We start from the raw sequence: 18,546 nt of genomic DNA, 5'->3' as shown, positions 1-18,546 counted from the left end.
GATGCCCGACACGCAGCAGAGGCACAAGCCGGGCCGAGGTGACGGCACAGCGGCGTCAGCTCAGCCTGAACACTGAGGGATACGCGGAGAGCGAGAGCAGCACAGCGCGCACTGCAGTTTGCTTTCAAACCCACCACGTTTCTCCCCCTCAAACACACACACACACACAATACAACACGAGACTAACAAAGAAATAATCTACAATTTATAATCTATGAAAATGCGGGCGCTGAAAGGCGAGTGTTTTTCCTTTTCTCCTCTGAATGAATAAGAAACACACACGAGCGATTTGGCTGTGGAGAGAGGTCAACACAGCGAGCACACACACACACACACACACATACACACCGAGAGAGCAGAGAAGAAGCAGCAGCAGCACAAACAAAAAAATCCACCAAATTACCCTTTAATGTCCTTTTACGCAAATATTATAATCACAAACCAACACGGAAGGGCTGCGCGTTTTTCATGTTTGCGCTTTTATTCTCTCATGTTCTTTCCTTTCTGTAAACACACACACGAATTTACAGCATCGTCTTCTCCACGAAGTATAAAAACAAATCTATATATATAATATATCATATAATGTGTAGGAGAGGATTGTGCTACTTACTGGTAAGTTATATCCTGTGCATGGCAGGAGGAGCAGGGTGTGAATGAAACAAGAAGAGAGAGCAAGAAAAAAAAAACAGAAAGTAAGACAAAAATATTCAAAGTGAAAAATCCCCGAGTCGCAGAGCAGAAACATGTGGGATTGATTACATCCTCTGCTGCTGCTGCTGCTGTTGCTGCTGCTGCTGCTGCTGCTGCTGCTGCTATTGCTGCTGTTGCTGCTGCAGCTGTGGACTGAGCTGTGCAGTCTCTCAGTGGAGGTATGGCTGAGACGCAGCGTAGAAGTTCAGGCTTGTAGTGAATCGGGGCTCGTTCATGCAGCCGGAGACTCAGACACGCCGAGAGGAGGAGGAGGTGTGTGTGTGTGTCTCAGTGAGTGTATGTGTGTATGCGCGTGCGTGGAAGAGGTGAACGCGCAGGCCCACTGGTTTGAGAACGACAATGTGAAAGCGTGCCCGTGAGGCGCTCCCCCTCCTCCTCCCCTTCTTCCTCCTCCTCCTCCACCCTTCCCTTCCCACCCTCCTCCTCCTCCCCTTCAACGGTAAACACACGCAGCTATTGGCTGCAGCTCGCGGCCAATGAGAGGAGCAGCCGGAGCCGCGGAGCGAAACGGCGCGCGTTTGATTTGCAGCTCCCCCCTTTTTTTTTTCCTTTTTTTTTTTTACGCACGAATGCGAAGGAGCCAGGAAAGGAGAGGAGCTGCAGGAGACTCCTGCTCCTCCACATCACTGCTGGAGCTGAGTGTGTTCTCACTGAGTGTATCGTTATTATTTTTTTTTTTTTGCCATGTGACAGCAGTGATGTGAGAGTTTTATTGATGCCCCTTCAGGGAAATCCACCCTTTTCACTCTCGCTGCTGCGCGTGTTTTGCCAAAATAAATCCTTATTAGCAGGATCTGAGTCTGAATTATTGGACAAGTACAGGTTTTTTTCCTTCTCCTTCTTCTTCTTCTTCTTCTTCTTCTTCTTCTATATTTTCTCTTTTTTATATATGTATGTACAAACAGCCAGACTCTGAATCTGTTCATCAACGAATAAGGAATTGACTTTGGTGATTTGGAGTGTTGGAGATTAAAACTGATTAAATGAGATGAGAAAAGGAGTTACTGAATGAGTATAAGCTAAATAAAACAATAGAATATAAAAATTAAGCTGAACTATATAAACATAAGGGAAAGTTTTAGGGCCTATATGCACATTAAGTTAAATGAAGAAATTCTATTATATGGATGATAATTTACTCACTTTGGTTGAGTGGTTTGAACTTCATCCATGTAGGTGTTAACATTTAAATGTCATTTTCTGTAAAGAAAGATGATGAACTTGTATTTGTTGACACAGCTAAAGTTTACTCTGTGATCTCATCACTTATTCCAGGATGATGACACATATTTAAAGGAATAATGGCATTAGAAACAGAAAGAGTAAAAGGTTAGTTTAGCGTTGTTTGTTTTTTTTTGTTTGTCATTTTTGAACAATGAGGTAACTCAACTCTGTGTTAAGGTGGTTATTTTTGGGTTTTCTACTGTTGTGTTTACCCTTCACACACACACACAAACAAACACACACACAGACAAATTGAATCAGTGCGTAATTTGAAAGCATTACTGTCTTCAGTGTTATCCTTATACATGGTTCACTAATTTAGCCAATTAAAAGTGGAAGGATAGGATTAGCATGTGTGTGTGTATATATATATATATATACATACACATACATACACACACACATTTTATAAAATATACATTTAGTTTGAATGAACTTTGAATTAATGTGCGCGTTGACAAATGTGTTTTTTTAAGTTTGTTGAACCATTTTCTTTTTACAGTACATATATGGTACATATACGTACATATATACAGTATATAAGTTTGCTCAACTCAAACATCTACTATAGTATTTGATGTTAAGTTAACTTGGTTAAAATAAGTTTAATGTACACTGCAGTTTAATTAAGTAATTTAAACGTTACTTTTTTATTAATGTGTGCTACTAGTTGTTTTTTTTACAGTGAATATAAACCTTACTACTTTAACTGGTAACACTTAACTCAGTTAATTAGGTTCATTCAACCTAAATTTAGCAAATCCTCTTAAAATTCAGGTTTACTTGAATGAACTTAATTCATTTTCATTCATTTGTTTTTGGTAACTGTTTTTATTAATTCCAGTATTTGTTGTTAGAGTAACTTGGGTAAAATAACTTTAATGTAAAATTAAATTGAATTGAGTCATTTAACATATTTCTTTAGTTTAGCAACCATTTTATTTATGGTTATATAAAGTTATAACTTAAGTTCAAGTTTTAAGCTTTTTAATTTTGTCAACCTTTTTATATAAAAGTTGACAATATAAGAATAATATAATAAAAAACATACATTATATATATACACACACAAACATATACACATATATGTTGCTAGTTTTACAGTGAATATAGCTACTACTGTCATTGGTAACACTTCACTGAATTAAGTTCATTTAACCTAAATTTAGCAAATTCTCTTAATATTCATGTTAACTTCAGGTTGAATAAATTTCATTTGTTTAGGTTTCCACATTATTACAGTATATACATATCTATATATTTATCTATATATATATGATAGGGGTTTGTTTATATGTGGAGGTAAAGGGTTAAAACTTGGATTCTCTACGATGCCACTGATTGGCTGGCGGGCGGCCAGAACGCTGTCAATCACCGAGTGTAAACAAGGCTCTGATTGGCTGCTGGCCAGTCCGCACTGGGCTGCCTGAAAAAAGCAATTACTGCCCCCGCGGTTTCAAGGCGGCCCCGCGCCGAACGATGAAAGGAGATAAGCAGGGGCGGTTTCAAGGCGCCCCCCCTGCCGAGAACCCCGATGGCCCCAGAGCAAAAGGAGAGTCAAGAGTGACTAAATCAAAGGGAATACGGTCTGCGCGAGATACAGAGAGAGAGATAGAGCGAGAGAGAGAGAGGGGGGGGGGGGGGATTACATGTTGTATCAAATGCAGAGGCGAGAGATTCACGGAATGGTGCAATAACAAGTTTGTGTTTGGAAAATGGAGGAGAAGAAGGAGAAGAAGAAGAGGAAAGACAGACGGCTGCTGCTGCTGCTGCCGCTGCCGTGTTCTTTCCACGCAGGCACCGAGAGAGAAAAGTTTCCACGACAAAGGAGAGAAAAAAGAGCGAGACTCACACACATTTATACAATTATATATACATATATATATATATGTATGTGTACATATATATGTAACAGGTTTCTCTCATGTTCTCAGCTCACATGTTACAGAGTGAGAGCTTCGGTAGGACTCGGCTTTTGTCGCGCGGCTTCGCCTGAAAACGTCGTCCTGAAACTTTTCTGTTTTTTTATTGCTCCATAATTAAGTGGACATTTCCGCTCTCGCGCAGCAGCTCAAACGGTAGGTCAGTTATAATTATAACAATAACAATAATAACAATTATTATAATAAGGAAGATTTATCACAGTGAGTGAGAAGCAAGAGCTGCATGCATGTGAGGACAATAGTTCATTTTTTTTTTAAAAATTGGAAGATTTGGTTTTATTTTGTATAAAACCATGTATGTTAGAAAATATATATATATATAAAAAGTTTAAAAAGCATGTGTCGTTTCTGAAGAGGTAAATGTAGAAGAGTTTATGGTCATTAAAAAATAAATCAGTGTAAATAATCAGTGCAAAATGACAAAATATGGAAATTGTAATATTTAAAAAGAAATAAATATAGATATAATTGTAGATAATATATGTATATGGCATGTGTATGTATCTATATGTATAATAAATACACAAGGGCGTATGCAATACAGCTCTATATAAAGAATATTATTGTTAATTTCTGTTATTTAAAATATAATCTATTTTTAATTTAGCATGAATCTAGTTTAACACATGTATTAAATACATATTTAAATCACTACTAGCTTCACTTTACTTTACTTCACGTTACTGCTGGACAAAGACAAAGATGATGATGATGATGCTGTGACTGCAGCAGATACTGTACATCATAAACACACACACACACACACCGAGGTGAAATTAATTGATACGAACACAGTTCAAATCAAATAAGGCCAAAGCTGAGGAGCAGATTTATCACATCTGTAATTAGATAATCGTTATGGCCTCGTCTCCTATTTACACAGCAGCCTGCTGCATCACACACACACACACACACACAGGCATGCATACGCACACTTCCAGCAGTTTGTGTTTCTCTCTGTGGTCAAAGTGGAAACTCTCAACCCACTGTTTCATATTCATTCATATACAAATCTATAGGATTTACATTGATTTGTGCAACATTAGTATAGACGACAGATTTATAACTTTTTTAAATGGGATGTGCCTTATAATGAAATAATCTGATTCTAGGGATGCGTCTAAAACCTATATGACCATATACTAACATATAGTACACACATATATAGTGTATATTTACGCATTATAAAATGTCTTGGTTCCTCTGTTCTCTGTTGTCCTCCTCAGCACTAATGACAGAAGAGGAACAATAAAGAATCCTGTTCTGCTGCTCACAAGTGTGTGTGTTTGAGAGTGGGGGGGGTGAGGGTTGGAGGGGGTGGGGGTGTCCACCACTTATAACAGAAATCTGCATTTAATTTATTTAGTGACAAGGAAAAGCCCTTTATAGCTTGATTTTTATTGGTTCTTTTTCACTTAAAGGAGGGGGGTGGGCTGGGCGTGTGTGTATGTGTGCGTGCGCGCGTGTGTGTTATCCTTTTCTCTCACTCTAAACACACACACACGCACACACACACACCAGCCTCCTGTCTGTGTGCCAGTGCTGTGTGTGTGTGTGTTCTTGTATTTGTTTCCTCTTAAGGACTTTTTCCCCCCCTGCCATAAACACTGACCTTGTCAGGACCAGTATAGTCCCCGTGGAGACCAAAACCTGGTCCTAATGAGGGAGAAGAAGTTTAGGGCTCATATGGTTATAGGTTATTAACTAGTTAGTTATGGTTAAGGTTAGGGATACAGGGCTTTTGTTTAGTCTGTGTCCAAAAATGAATGGAAATCAATGAGAGACCTTAACAGTGTGCGTGCGTGTGTGTTTGTGTACGTGTGCGTTAGGTGGGGGTTGGGGGGCGCGGGGTAATTAATGCGGATTGACTGATTGCTCTTGAAACAGACCGGTCCTGCTCGCGGATTGTCCTCGAGCAATGAAGCGTTCCTGACTGACACTTTCCACCTTCCCCCCCTCCTTCCTTTTCTCTCTCTCTCTCTCTCTCTCTCTCTCTTCTTCCCTCACTCTGGACCCCGGTGTGCGTGTGTGCGTGTGTGTGTGCACGAGTCTTCCTCCGCTTCCTCCGCTGGGAGGAGGCCACACATCCCGTGAAGCTCCTCTTGCGCGCACACGCAGCCGAGGCAGGTTCTCTCCCCGTGAGTGTGTGCGTGTGTGTGTGAAATCCATCTCTTTTTTAACTAAATAAAGTGCACCATCTCATTTATACATAATGTAGAGTTCAGCGGGACATTTTCCAGAAAAAGAAGGCGAAGGTAAATAAGGTGTTTACGCGCGGTGGAACAGGATGAAAACAGGATGAAACAGGAAGATGAAGTGAGTTATGCGTCCGTGACATTAACTGAATAAACTCGCGAGCGTCTAAATGGGACCACATTAAAAGAGAAGCCATTCACAGTCAACGGGAAACACATTGGCGACGCTGGTTTTTAAATGAAGTCCAAATGGAGAGGCTGCTGTCTCCACGGGAGGAGTCCCCCACTCCCCACCCTCTACTCCACTCTACTCCACTCCACGCAGGGCAGCCATCCTCTCCTCAGCATATATCTTCTGATGAGAGTTTCCACACAGACAATAGAGACGCGTTGAAGTACGAGGTGTGGCGCTGCCAATGTTTTTGGGTGGTGTGTTTTTGTTTTTTGTTTTTTATGAAAAACGAAGGCTGGTGCGTCCAGCGTGCGCGCGCTCTGTGGGCGTGTTAGTCGTTCACAAACCTTGTTTGTTTGTTTTGTTCTCGTGGCTGCGTAAAAAGACAGGATGAAGTCAGGAGTTGACCTTCTCACTGCTATGATCCATGAACGCACACAGTTACCAGTCACCTGCACTTTTACCCTCTGAGCAGGTAAACGGGCCTCCTCTAAAACACAAGGTTTATTTCATTCTAATGGCACTCATAGTGTCAGTGTAATAATGTAATTTCAACATAACATTAGTTCCAACTGGGACCAAATACACTTATGATACACTTTACCTCTATTCTATGGTGTACTTAATGCTTTTGTGTAATGTATCGTAAAATACATACATTTAACTCTATTCTAGGGTGTATTTAACTCTCTTTGTGTGAAAGTATTGGTAGAATAGTTAAATTTAACGCTACTCTATGGTGCATTTAATGCTTTTATGTAAAGACTTAAATTTAACACTATTTAGGGTGTATTTAACTCTGTTTGTGTAAAAGTATTGGTAAAATAGCCACAGTTACTATTTCAGAGTGTATTTGGTCCTAAAGACTATCTCATACTCTTTAAGTGTTACTAAAACACTTCAAATTCAAGTTAAATTTGTTAAGTGTTTTTGAAGAAACCTGTTTAACAAGAGCCGATGAAACAGCTGCACGAGTGTACGGTTGTTGAAATAAAACAAATACTGAATTAAATTGGTAATTAGCCACTGTACTTATGAAGGGTGCCCTATTTTCTCCTTAGGCCGCTAGCCCCCGAAATCCCTAGGCACGTCACTGCTGCTTCAACTAATGGTCCCGACAAAATTAAGATGGTCTGCAGAGGAGTTTAGAAAATGGTTTTGGAAAAAAGGGAGGGGAAAAGAATCTTTCTCTTCTAAATGACAGAATTGAAGAAGGGAAACTGTGATGTCACTCTGTGGACACCTTTAGATCAAGAGCATGATGGAGGAAGGCGAAGAAGAAGAAGGTGATGATGATGATGACTTGGGCACCAAATTAGTACCTGTCACTGGGCCGCCATATTTCCGGCTGTAACCACCGCCACCAACCAGAAGTGTATGGATGACATGAAAGCACCAGCGTCTATTTATGGGCCATCAAAAACATGCAGGTGGAGGCTTTAATTAGCATTTGAACATAAACAGCCATTGCGTGCCGAGCTGTGCCATAACCATGTCTGCCTGTGTGTGTGTGTGCGCGCGCGCTGTATAAGCTCACATGTAGTTTTTTTATCCAAACAAAAAGGAGAATTAAATCATAACAGCAACAGAAATGTTGATATCACTCACACACAACGCAAACAATGGCATTAAACGCAGCATGCGTTTGAAGTGTGTGACGCAACAGCGTCTGACACACACACGCACACACACACACAGGAAAGACATATTTTGTGTGTGTTTTAATAAAGAACAACGTCAAAGTTGTATCGTTTCATTGGAAAGCCTCTGTTTTAAACCAAACTGCAACCACAGTGCAACTACTGCTCTGCCGAGGGTCATGGGGTCAACAGGTCACGTGACCTCTCTGCAATTCATCACTCAACTATTCAAGTAATTCAATCTCTTTATTTTTTTTTTAGAACAAATGTCTTTGAAACAGTCACCGACAGCAGTCGACTGCAAGAACAACAACATTTATATTAATATTTGGCCAAGAGTTTAAATGATGCACCTGAACACATCACAAGAAAGTACTACATTCTGGACTGAAGTTAATAATAATGAGGGTAATTGTCAAGAAAACAACAGCAGTATCCCTTCTATATACAAATATAACAATAAATTATTATATTTACAGATTTCACTGAATGCATCTTGTATGTTTTTGACGCCACAACTATAGTACAAATATTTATTATAATAATAATAATAATAATATATATGTATACACATATATATATACATACTGCATATATATGTGTGTATATATATATATATATATATATATATATATATATACATTTAAACATGGATTAAAATATAGTATAATTACAATAATTATCTCTTTATTTAATATATAAAGAGATTAAAAAAGAAGTCTAAACCATTAAGTTGAACTTTTTACCAGAAAAAATTATTCAAAAAGTTGCCAAACTGAAAATCGCAGCTTTTAATAAGTTTATTTAATCTCACAACTAATTGTAATATTTTAATTTTACGGAATTAATCTAGCCTGTAAAAAATATATATTGTTGGTAGTGCATAGTAAATAAACTGTAAAGCAGTTGTTCAATGACTGAGCTGCTGAACTTTTACACCTACACGTTTATTTTCTTTTGCTGTAGCTAATGTGTTCATCTCCCTGTGTTTGTGAGTGTGTGAGTGAGTGAGGGAACTATGTCTGACGTGACTCGAGGACATGAAGCACGATTCTGCCTCAATTAGTCTCATGTGACTGCGAGTCTGCGACAAACAGTACATACACACACTTACACCGGCCACTTTATTAGGTACACCTGTACAACTGCCTTTTTTAACGCAAATATCCAATCAGCCAATCACGTGACTGCAAGATAGTGCATGTAGGCACAAAGACTGAAGATTAAACTGAGCATCGGAATGAAACAGAAAGATGATTTAGAAAGTGACAGAAAATACTCATCCACTGGGACATTTACGCACAGCAGTGGCACGGTTTTACGCAGAATGATCCAAAAAAAGATACAATTTCTATAAAATTATTATTGTCTCTGTGTGAAATTATCTTTTTGGTGCTAAAGGTCAGAGGAGAACGACTAGAATGGTTCAAAAAATTATAGAGAGGCAGCGTTAATCCAGAAAAAGGCCACCTCTCACACCACATGTGTACCTAATAAAGTGGTCAGTGCGTGTGTAGGTGAGTGTGTGCGGGGTAATGACTAATGGGGCAGGTTTATCTGCTGTTAATGTTTGAAAAGACTCCACATCTGAATCAATGTATCGATTAACTCTGTCTTTATGACCACTTCTTTAAATAAGTGAGAAAACACACACAATTGTATACGTGTGTGTAAGAGAGAGAGAGAGAGAGAGATAGAGAGAGAGAGAGAGAGAGAGAAACAACAACCCGATAATCTTCACACACAATGTGTAACTCACTATAATCTCACAAACACAAACTTCTCATGGTTGGCTCATCTTGCATGTGCGCGCGCGTGCCCCTTATGTGGCCCCCAGCTGACCACTCGCCCTCTTCTTATACATTAACTACACACTCAGTCATATATTTAAAATCCTCAAGACAAACACAAACACTCGGCTGCGCCCGAGAGGAATTACGCACAAACTTTCCATGCGTTTATTTTTTTGCGAATGGCACCAATTAATGTCCCTAAATACAAATAAATATGTAAGTAAGTAAATTAATAAAAACTGTTTCAGTCAATCCCCAAAACGCATTCATAAAATGCAAGGACATATATGTATATGTGTATATATATATATATACGTATATATATATATACGTATGTATATATATATATATACGTATATATATATATATACGTATGTATATATATACGTATGTATATATATATATGTATATATATATACACACACACACATTATTTTAAAATAAAACACCTACCTATAAAAGAAGTGTGTCCATAAAGCGCGTCAATTTATCTATACAGTGTATGCAAATTTGATTTTATAAAAAACAAAACAAACAAAATAAAACTCGTCTCCAAAGTGACGCGCGCGCCGCGTGGACTCCACTGCTGCGTTTATATCCACGCGAAGGGGTTTTCCCCGAGTACACACACGGTCTGTGGACGCGAGAGTCTCCGCGAGGCTGCACCGTTTAATGGCAGTTTTTATGTCTGGATGACGCGTCCTCTCTCTCTCTCTCTCTCTCTCTCTCACACACACACACACACACACACTCTATCTCCTTGTCACGCGCACACACACATAGTGTAGTTGACATCAAACAGAAAATCGATGGAGAGAAACACCGTCTTCCCTTTTCTATGTTTTATTCTGTAAATCAAGGGAAAGCGGACAAAAATCATGTAAGCACGCGGGCGAGTTAGTCACCACACACACACACACACTGCGTCTGGTCTATACGTTTTTTGAGATTGCTGTCACACACACAAACACACTTGCATCCACATCGTTTCCTGCAGCTGCATTTACATTTGTGATTGTGCCGAACAGGATCTGTGCGTAAAGGCTGAAGAGGTTGAGGAGGAGGATGATGATGATGATGATGATGATGATACACATGTATCCTGTCTGATATCCGTTACATTTGTCCCTCACTTCCTCCAAACCAACACAAGTGTTAATCGGAGTCAACTGTAAGAGGCCCAACGTTTCTTCCGTTTACGCACCACGTGTTCCAAACTCATCCGTGCGTAAAGAAAACTTTGACTTTTGTGTTTATATTGTACAGTGTTTGTAAAAAAAAAAAAGAAGAAGAATTAGAAGAACCGTAATTAGAGGCGGTTTAAACTTTGTAAATAATAACAGTATTCACCGACACTGCGTACATCAGTGAGCTCTGATGTCCAGAGGTTTCTCGTGCGTCTGCTCCAGCGTCTCCAACACTAAACTGCCTGTATTTACGCGCGCGGCTCCAAATGTACGAGCGCTATAAACATTTAGCACAGGGCGTTAAAAGAGTCCACGGCGTTTGTGCCCCGCAGCCTTTGATCGAGTCCAAACGGTCCAGACACGTCGGTGCGTAAAAAAGTGAATTTATCTGCACGCGCCGTCCGCTGCTGCCTGCATGCCTGCGAAACAAAGGTCGCAACTCATAAAAGTGCACAACGAGAAAAGGAGGCAAAAAAAACCACATATAAAACCCGAATACGTGATGAAATCTGCTGCAGGTTGGGAGTGCACGCGGAAGAAGCGGAGTTAGACTCGGAGGGAAATAATAAGCTGTTGTGTGGAGTTTCCTTCCCCAAAAACAGAACCTCAGCTCCTCTTTCTCTTCCTTCTCCTCCTCCTCTCCCTTCTCTCTCTCTCCCCCTCCCGCTCCTGCTGGCTGCCCCCGCGGGTCACCGCTTCAGGAGCACCACGTCACCACTTTAACCCCTGCCTGGCCGCGTCCGCAACCGAAAAAGGGCCCCCCCAAAGCCCCAGGGGCGTGCATAGACATTTCAGGGGCGGGAGGGAGGAAAGGGGGCTCAAGTGAAAAAAAAACGCATTTGTGCCAAATTCAATCAGACTTTTAAATAACACTGCTTGAGGCTGTGCAATCCACTCAAGGTGTTTTTATTGCCATTAATGTGTATGGTGTGTGTGTGTGTGTGTGTGTGTGTGTGTGTGTGATATGTGTAAAGTGTATTTGTATTGTCATATTTTTGTCATGCGTTATTTGTTTTTTTATTGTAACTGAGTCCAAGACTTTTTCTCACGAGGACAATAAAAGTTTGTCGTATCACGTCATAATTATTGACAGAAAAATTCAAATAAAAGGAAAGAAATTATAATATTATGTTGGCTTTTCTTTAAGTTATTTTGCGAATGTCACGGTTCACTTGACAGGTTTCAAACTTGGCAGGTGACTTACGTATGGCGCCAGGGCCAAAATTGTGCCGGTGTTTTGATAATAAACGCAACATATAAGGAGAAATGTGACTATACTGTGCTAAAAGAGCCACCATTGCCCCCTTTCGCACACAAATATACAAAAACAGGCACATACTGAACATGTACTGCAATAGTTTGACTAAATTAATGCATGTTATTAAACTAAATTGCGAATTTTATGGAACAAATAAAAACTGTAACAAAAATCTTAGATCTTATCTGTACTTAAGGCAGGGGCCTTGTCTCTCTGAGACGGCCATCTTGTGTTGTCTTGTTTCTGACCTCAGCACAAACAGACAAAACAGTCAGAGCCTGAACTTTATATTAGCTGAAGTCAAATAAACGTCACAAACTAAGAAGAATGATATTCTTTTTTGGAACTTAAAGGCCACCGTAGTTCCCAGATGTCCAGAGAGAGAGGGGGAGGGAGTTAATTGCAATCTGCAGTGTCACCATTAGATGTCACTAATTCTTACAAAGTACTGCATGTAAAAAATGGGAAGGTAAACTGGTTTGATAAGTGAAACCCAGAACCCAGACAACATCTGCTTGAATGGAAGTCTATGGGAACCCAACTATTCTCTTCAGTAGTTAGCTGTATAAAAAATTAAATTTTCATTGTCACAATTATCATATTTAAATGGTAAAGTAACCAAATCTAAGCCACATTTGGAGTCAAACTACATAATATGAGATGAGTGCATATAGCTGTCTGTCATAGGTGGATTTCGAACCCAGGACTGGTTTCAAAGCGCAACTCCTTACCAGCTAAGCCCAGGAGGTGACATGTGACCAAGGTTGATTTTTTTGTCCAAGTCCGTCCCTGACCATAAATAACACATTATAAAACCGAGAACAACATCTAACCGAGGGCCGTGATTGGCCTGTGGGCCAGACATACATGGACAAGTCCAGCAAGTCCTCCAACTGAAAAACGCAACTATGGGTCCTATTTGGGGCTTGACCAAATCGACCCATAGTTACGTATTTAGCACACCGGTATTTATCAACTCAACTACATGAGGAATGACAGGGATGAGCAGTAAGTGACAGACAATGACAAAGTACAATGCTTTAACCACCAAGCGAACTGCCACTGGAAACCTTATCATAGCTTCTTGATGGCAACAGACCAGATATTTACAGTTATTTATACTACCACTAGGGGCGCCCATTTAAAAAAACAAAAACAAAAATTTATTGGTGGTAATTCCTGCATACAACTATAGTTAAGTTCCGTCTCACAAATCCATGTAGACCTGCACATGCTCCCTGTAACACAACACTTCTCAGTCCACTGGGTGTCGTTTTGGTCAAAAGAGACAATGAAGGAGACGTCAACCAAGGAAACTTGATTGACGTTATGTGAGGAAGTCCACTGGTGCCCACATATGTGCAAATCAGTGCTCAAAGAATACAAGGAAAGACAGATGACGGCCATTTCCTGGTGAGAACTTGTCACCACCGGGATTGAATAGGAGATTGAGAAAGCATGTGTGGAACAGAGCATTTCAACCGAACCGTGGGCTTGTATGTATGTATAAAAAATGACCAGGCCCTAAATCTCAAAGCTTCACAGCAGGGGGGTTTGTTTGGTAACCGCAAGATTATGTCCAAAAATTACAACTCAAATGCAATTTCTGGGCATTATTACACACTTTTAATCGCAAATTGTTGCCATGAGCCACATAAAAACGACATAAAATTAGACAAAGGCAGGGGGCAAAAGGGCAGGAGGGGTCTATCTGTGCAGAGGGAGAGTGGGGTCCACGAGTCGGGGGTGCAGGGATCGCCAGGTGCCCCGAGGGCCAGGTGCAGGGGGTCTCCGGCAAAATGAGGAACAGGTTTCTCTCGATTTAATTCAATTCGCCGAACATTCACCCTACACTACGGCACATATTAGAATAACTGCTCTAATTAGTCCACATGGGTTCACTTACCGAGGTTTACAGTGTGCAAGCTGTGGTCGCGGATTCAGAAACACAATTTATCGTCATGCAAATTTCAAATGCGTGCAATTTTAAGTTCCCGCTCCAGTCGAAAGGCAACAAGTTGTGAATCAGTCACAGGCCAGAATTTCACCCAAAACACATTTTTTGTTCTTACAGGGGGAAAGAAAAAACTGTGAAAGTGACATAACGTGATGTATGAAGTGCACATAAACAAACACAGACGCACACATGTTTGTGTTTACTCCGCGATTCATCTTCCTGACTTGATTTTTGCAGCGCAGCAAAAATTATTCATGTTGCAGCCAAATGCAGATTAAACAGAGGGGGGGGGGGGGGGGGGGCGCTGATGGAAGAATAAGATCACAAACGGCACACACAGCACCCCGGTCGCACTCGTCCTCGGATACGTTATAATTTTCAGCGAGCTGAGCTCACACACCGAAAAAGCCTCCACTGTGACATCAGACGTTAAACAGGAAGAAATATCCACTTAAACAAACTTGGTGCAGAGTTCAAGCCGAAATAATTCTACTGTGACTCGTCCAAACCATTGTTGTCCCCGTCCAGAAGCTTTTCTCAAGAACCCGAGCAACAATACACACATAAATCTGTCCAGTAAAGTTTGGCTGCCGCCTTTGAAAGGATTTATAGGAAAGGGAAGTGGGAGGGTCGCGGCTGACCCCACCCACTGAGGAGCGTGACCTTTGTTTGTCTCTGAAATGGCCTGCGCCGTTGCATTCTGGGTCACGCACTGGGGTTCATATGAATGTCTGAGAACTCGTGGAGCTTCTCTTCTTTCACAGAAGGAAAGATTCAAATATTTTTTGGTCTTTATTGAAAGTCATGAGGCGTCATCACAGGATGTTCAACAAACCTCATGGTCACAAATTTTCTCGGAAAATATTTAAATGTGTTAATGTGGTTTTATTTTTGGAAAAATAAGGTGTTTTTAAATGTATTAAGCAGCTGCTGAATGTTTCTTTCACGAAATGTCTCGACATTCTTCAGCAAAACTTCAAATACACAATTTCTATTGGTCATAATAATAAACACTTGTCATTGATAATGTGTTTAATTCAATCTCTGATTAGTTATTTTTTTTATCAGCTCGAGCTCCAAACAGCGTTAGAGGGAAAGCAAAGCTCGAGTGAACACATTAAATTTGTTCTCCGTCTTCTTCATTTTGGGCAGAAATTAAAATTCAGACATAATTAACCGCTAACACAACTGTCAACTTAGCCATTAGACGAGAATGCTTTTAGTGGCGACCCCTACAGGCAGAAGCCGAAACAAGAAGAAGAAGAAAAAGAAGACAAATAATCTCCATTATACAGTTGTTGTTTGTTCTTCCACCAACCACTGACAGTGAGAATGGCATTAATTGCTTTATTGTACAGGCTAATTCACGTCCAAAAAGCCAAGGTAAACATGCTATTTTTGGGGAAATGTACTCACAAGATTGAGTTTAAGAGATTTCGCAAAGGTTTTCTATAGTTTCGGCTTTTTGGAGCCATAAAACACTATTTACTATATTTAACCAATCTTCTTCATGCACATGCTTCGAATCATCAACTCCGTTTTGCATTTGGCACTGGGGCAGTGTTTCAAAGCTCTATACTGACAATGAGTTAATTGAGATAAATACAATCAAAAAGAATGTTTTGTCTGATTTAAATACAGTGAAATCTACATGGGCTTGTACACACAAGAAGCAGTTTAAGAGAATCTGCTTATTTTTGTATAGCATCCACATGAAACGGACATTTTGGGAGCAACAGGTGCAAACAATGTCATAGCCCATCTTCTCCACATCTTCTTCTTCATTTTTAATGCATTTCTGTGGCAGCCTTACAGCGCCACATACAGGCTTGACATATATGTACTATAGTGTTTAGTCATTTTGGGAGGTACCATGTTTACCAAAAACCTAACTGATTCCTGAAACCTAAGTCTGGTTCCAGACTGACAACATTTTTGAACTTTTACATACTTATTCCTGTGGCACTGCCACATACAGGCCTGGCATATGTACTGCAGCGTTTTGTGGGGATTCGTGTGTGTGAAAACATTTCCTGAAACAACGCTGTGTTTACGGAAAATGTAAGACAAGAGGCTTTATCTCTTGTGAGTGCAACGCTAAAAAGTTCCAAACGGGCCCCGGAACAGCGCGTTAAACTGCTGCCATCCACATCCACCACTGATGAAGCGCAGCTCGGCTGCATCAACGCCTGCAGCCTGAAATCACTGGAACGATCTCAAACGAAGGCCAGGCTGCAGCGAGAAACCCTGAAAGCCGTGCAGTCGCAGCTCCGCCTGCTTCACACTCTTGCCTCTGTTGGGTAAACACACCTCAGAGAGATGCTATCGGACGCCTCAGCTGCCCTCTAACCCTGCATTCTTTCCTCATACTCTGGATTATATACATTTAAGTTGCACCTGCCGGAGCAAAGTTAAGATCTTGTGGTTTCAAAAACCATACGTGTTCCTCCGGCGGTTCACATTCTTTGCTTTGGTGGTGTGAAGAGCTTTAAAAATAGCATTGTAATCTAGGTTGCATATCCTAAAAAAAGACACCTTTGCGCAGGAAACACCTGTAGCTTTCATTACGAGAAACAGCAGCTGTGGGAAAAACAAAAAAAAAGACAAAGTCTGTCCTTAAAGAAAACTTGACGCGTGGATTCCCGACAAGCATTTAAGCCCATCATGATGTTGCACACATATGGCCGCATTGTTTGAGACAAATGTTTGAGATTTACGTGATGCTTCTCATTTGCTGTGGTGTAATACAGTTGCTCATTCTTAACCGTGCTGCATGTGTGTGTGTATGTCCTGATATTTGTGTGTGTGTGACACACACAGCTGTGATAGGTTAAGAATCAAGACATTAAACCTGTCTCTGGTTCCAATTTGAGGCCAGATCCTTCTCTGGCAAATGGAAAACACTTCAAGGTGCCACCAGAGCTAAAGATGGTGCCGCTCTCTGCAGTTTACATGGTCATTTGAATTTTGGAGGCTTGTTTGCGCCAGAGGCAAGTGCACGCACGCACACACACACGCACACACACACATGCACACATTTGTGCAGCTGCTCTTGTTAGGGCACTGCGTTGACTTCCATTCATTCAGACAGCCTACACTTAAAAACAGATAAATTGTTGAAAAAAGACTTTACAAAAAAAATTACTTAAATTAGTAACACCTAAATTAATTTTGTTCACTCAAACTTAACTTAGCAAGTTACATGAAAACAACATGTTTTTGTTTACGTTTGTTTAAATTAACTTTTAAATAATGAGTTCAAACACAGTCTATTAGTCTATCAGCTCCAGTGTTTCTCACTGTCACAGGAAGTGATTTGTTTTAAATCAAGACAGGCAGAGGCAAAAGCAACATTGTGCTAGTAAAGTTAGATGGCTAAAAACAAGAAATGCCAACAAAAAAGTTCTAATAATTCTAATATTAACCAACAAACTAACAACAAGGACTCCAAATTGTTTTCATTTACATTTACATTTTTCTCAAGAATTTTCAGTGAAATTACAGATCACACTGGATCTACAAAAGGTACACAATATTTATCAGTATTTCACATATTCCTTCTTGCGGGCCAGATTGGACCTTCTGGCGGGCCAGTTGTGGCCTGCAGGCCATACATTTGACACCCCTGATTTAGATGTTAGCAATTTAAGTAATTTTCTTTTTTTTTTTTTAATATTGTCAGAGATTGGGAGTGACATCCCACCGCCGAGATCAACCCATTCCAGTTGAGAAGTCGGAAATGCAAATATACCGCGGGTTAGCCATTGTTAGCAATACCAGTCGATAACAGGGCCCCATGTGATACTTTGCGCACAAAAACAGCGTAGCAACAAGCATACGGTTAAAATGAAAGACTACTGTGTGAAAGACAAATGTGACAGCAGACATCATGTAATCCCAACTATGTGACGTTGCTCTGAGTTTCGAAGTAGGAAATCTGACTTTAAGTGTGTCAAGACTTCGTAAATTTCCGAGTTGCGACTACAAATGGAACACAACGTCTATTCTAACCAGTTCCTCAGAAATTAGGTTCTGCCTCATTAGGACTGAGCTTTAGGTCATTTTCACACCTAATATGCGGCCCGAGTGAAACGAACAGAACCTCTTGAATAACGTTATTCCCCTCCTTGCCAGAAATGGCGCTGCAACAAGAATTACTGAAGGAGAAGACGAGACAACCAATGAACAAGAAAACTCAGTCATCTATTGGTTAATGCAGGGCAACTTCTGTTTCCCCCACCGAGAGCAAAACATGGAGGGCTGGTGTGAAAGCACCTTTCGTCTCCATGAGGACGACTGGTCCTGACAAGGTCAGTGTTTTTACGCGGTCCACATGAGGCCACAAAAACCAGCGCACACACACGTCTGCACAAAAACATGAACTCCTATGAGTTTATGGAGGCGTATTGATCTAAGATGAGCGTGGCTTCACAGAAGGGTGAGCTAAGAGAGCATAGCATGTT

General features: G+C 40.5%; 1 protein-coding gene across 2 annotated transcripts in view; it reads right to left on the bottom strand.

The window, feature by feature from the left end:
• bahcc1b (BAH domain and coiled-coil containing 1b) overlaps positions 1 to 10,621 on the bottom strand; it is an 81,198-nt gene extending 70,577 nt beyond the window's left edge. The window contains exon 1 of one of the 2 annotated variants that reach the window (XM_058620257.1): positions 10,135 to 10,621. The gene's annotated coding sequence lies outside the window, so the exon portion shown is untranslated. Of the gene's footprint in view, positions 1 to 613; positions 1,022 to 10,134 lie in introns of those variants that run through there. The other variant, XM_058620256.1, reaches the window with a different exon arrangement.
• Positions 10,622 to 18,546: the final 7,925 nt, after the last annotated feature.

Source organism: Solea solea, chromosome 21 (genome assembly GCF_958295425.1).
Source record: "Solea solea chromosome 21, fSolSol10.1, whole genome shotgun sequence".
NCBI lineage: Eukaryota > Metazoa > Chordata > Actinopteri > Pleuronectiformes > Soleidae > Solea > Solea solea.
Note: the sequence above shows the minus strand (reverse complement) of the source record. Positions and strands in the feature narration are given on the sequence as shown.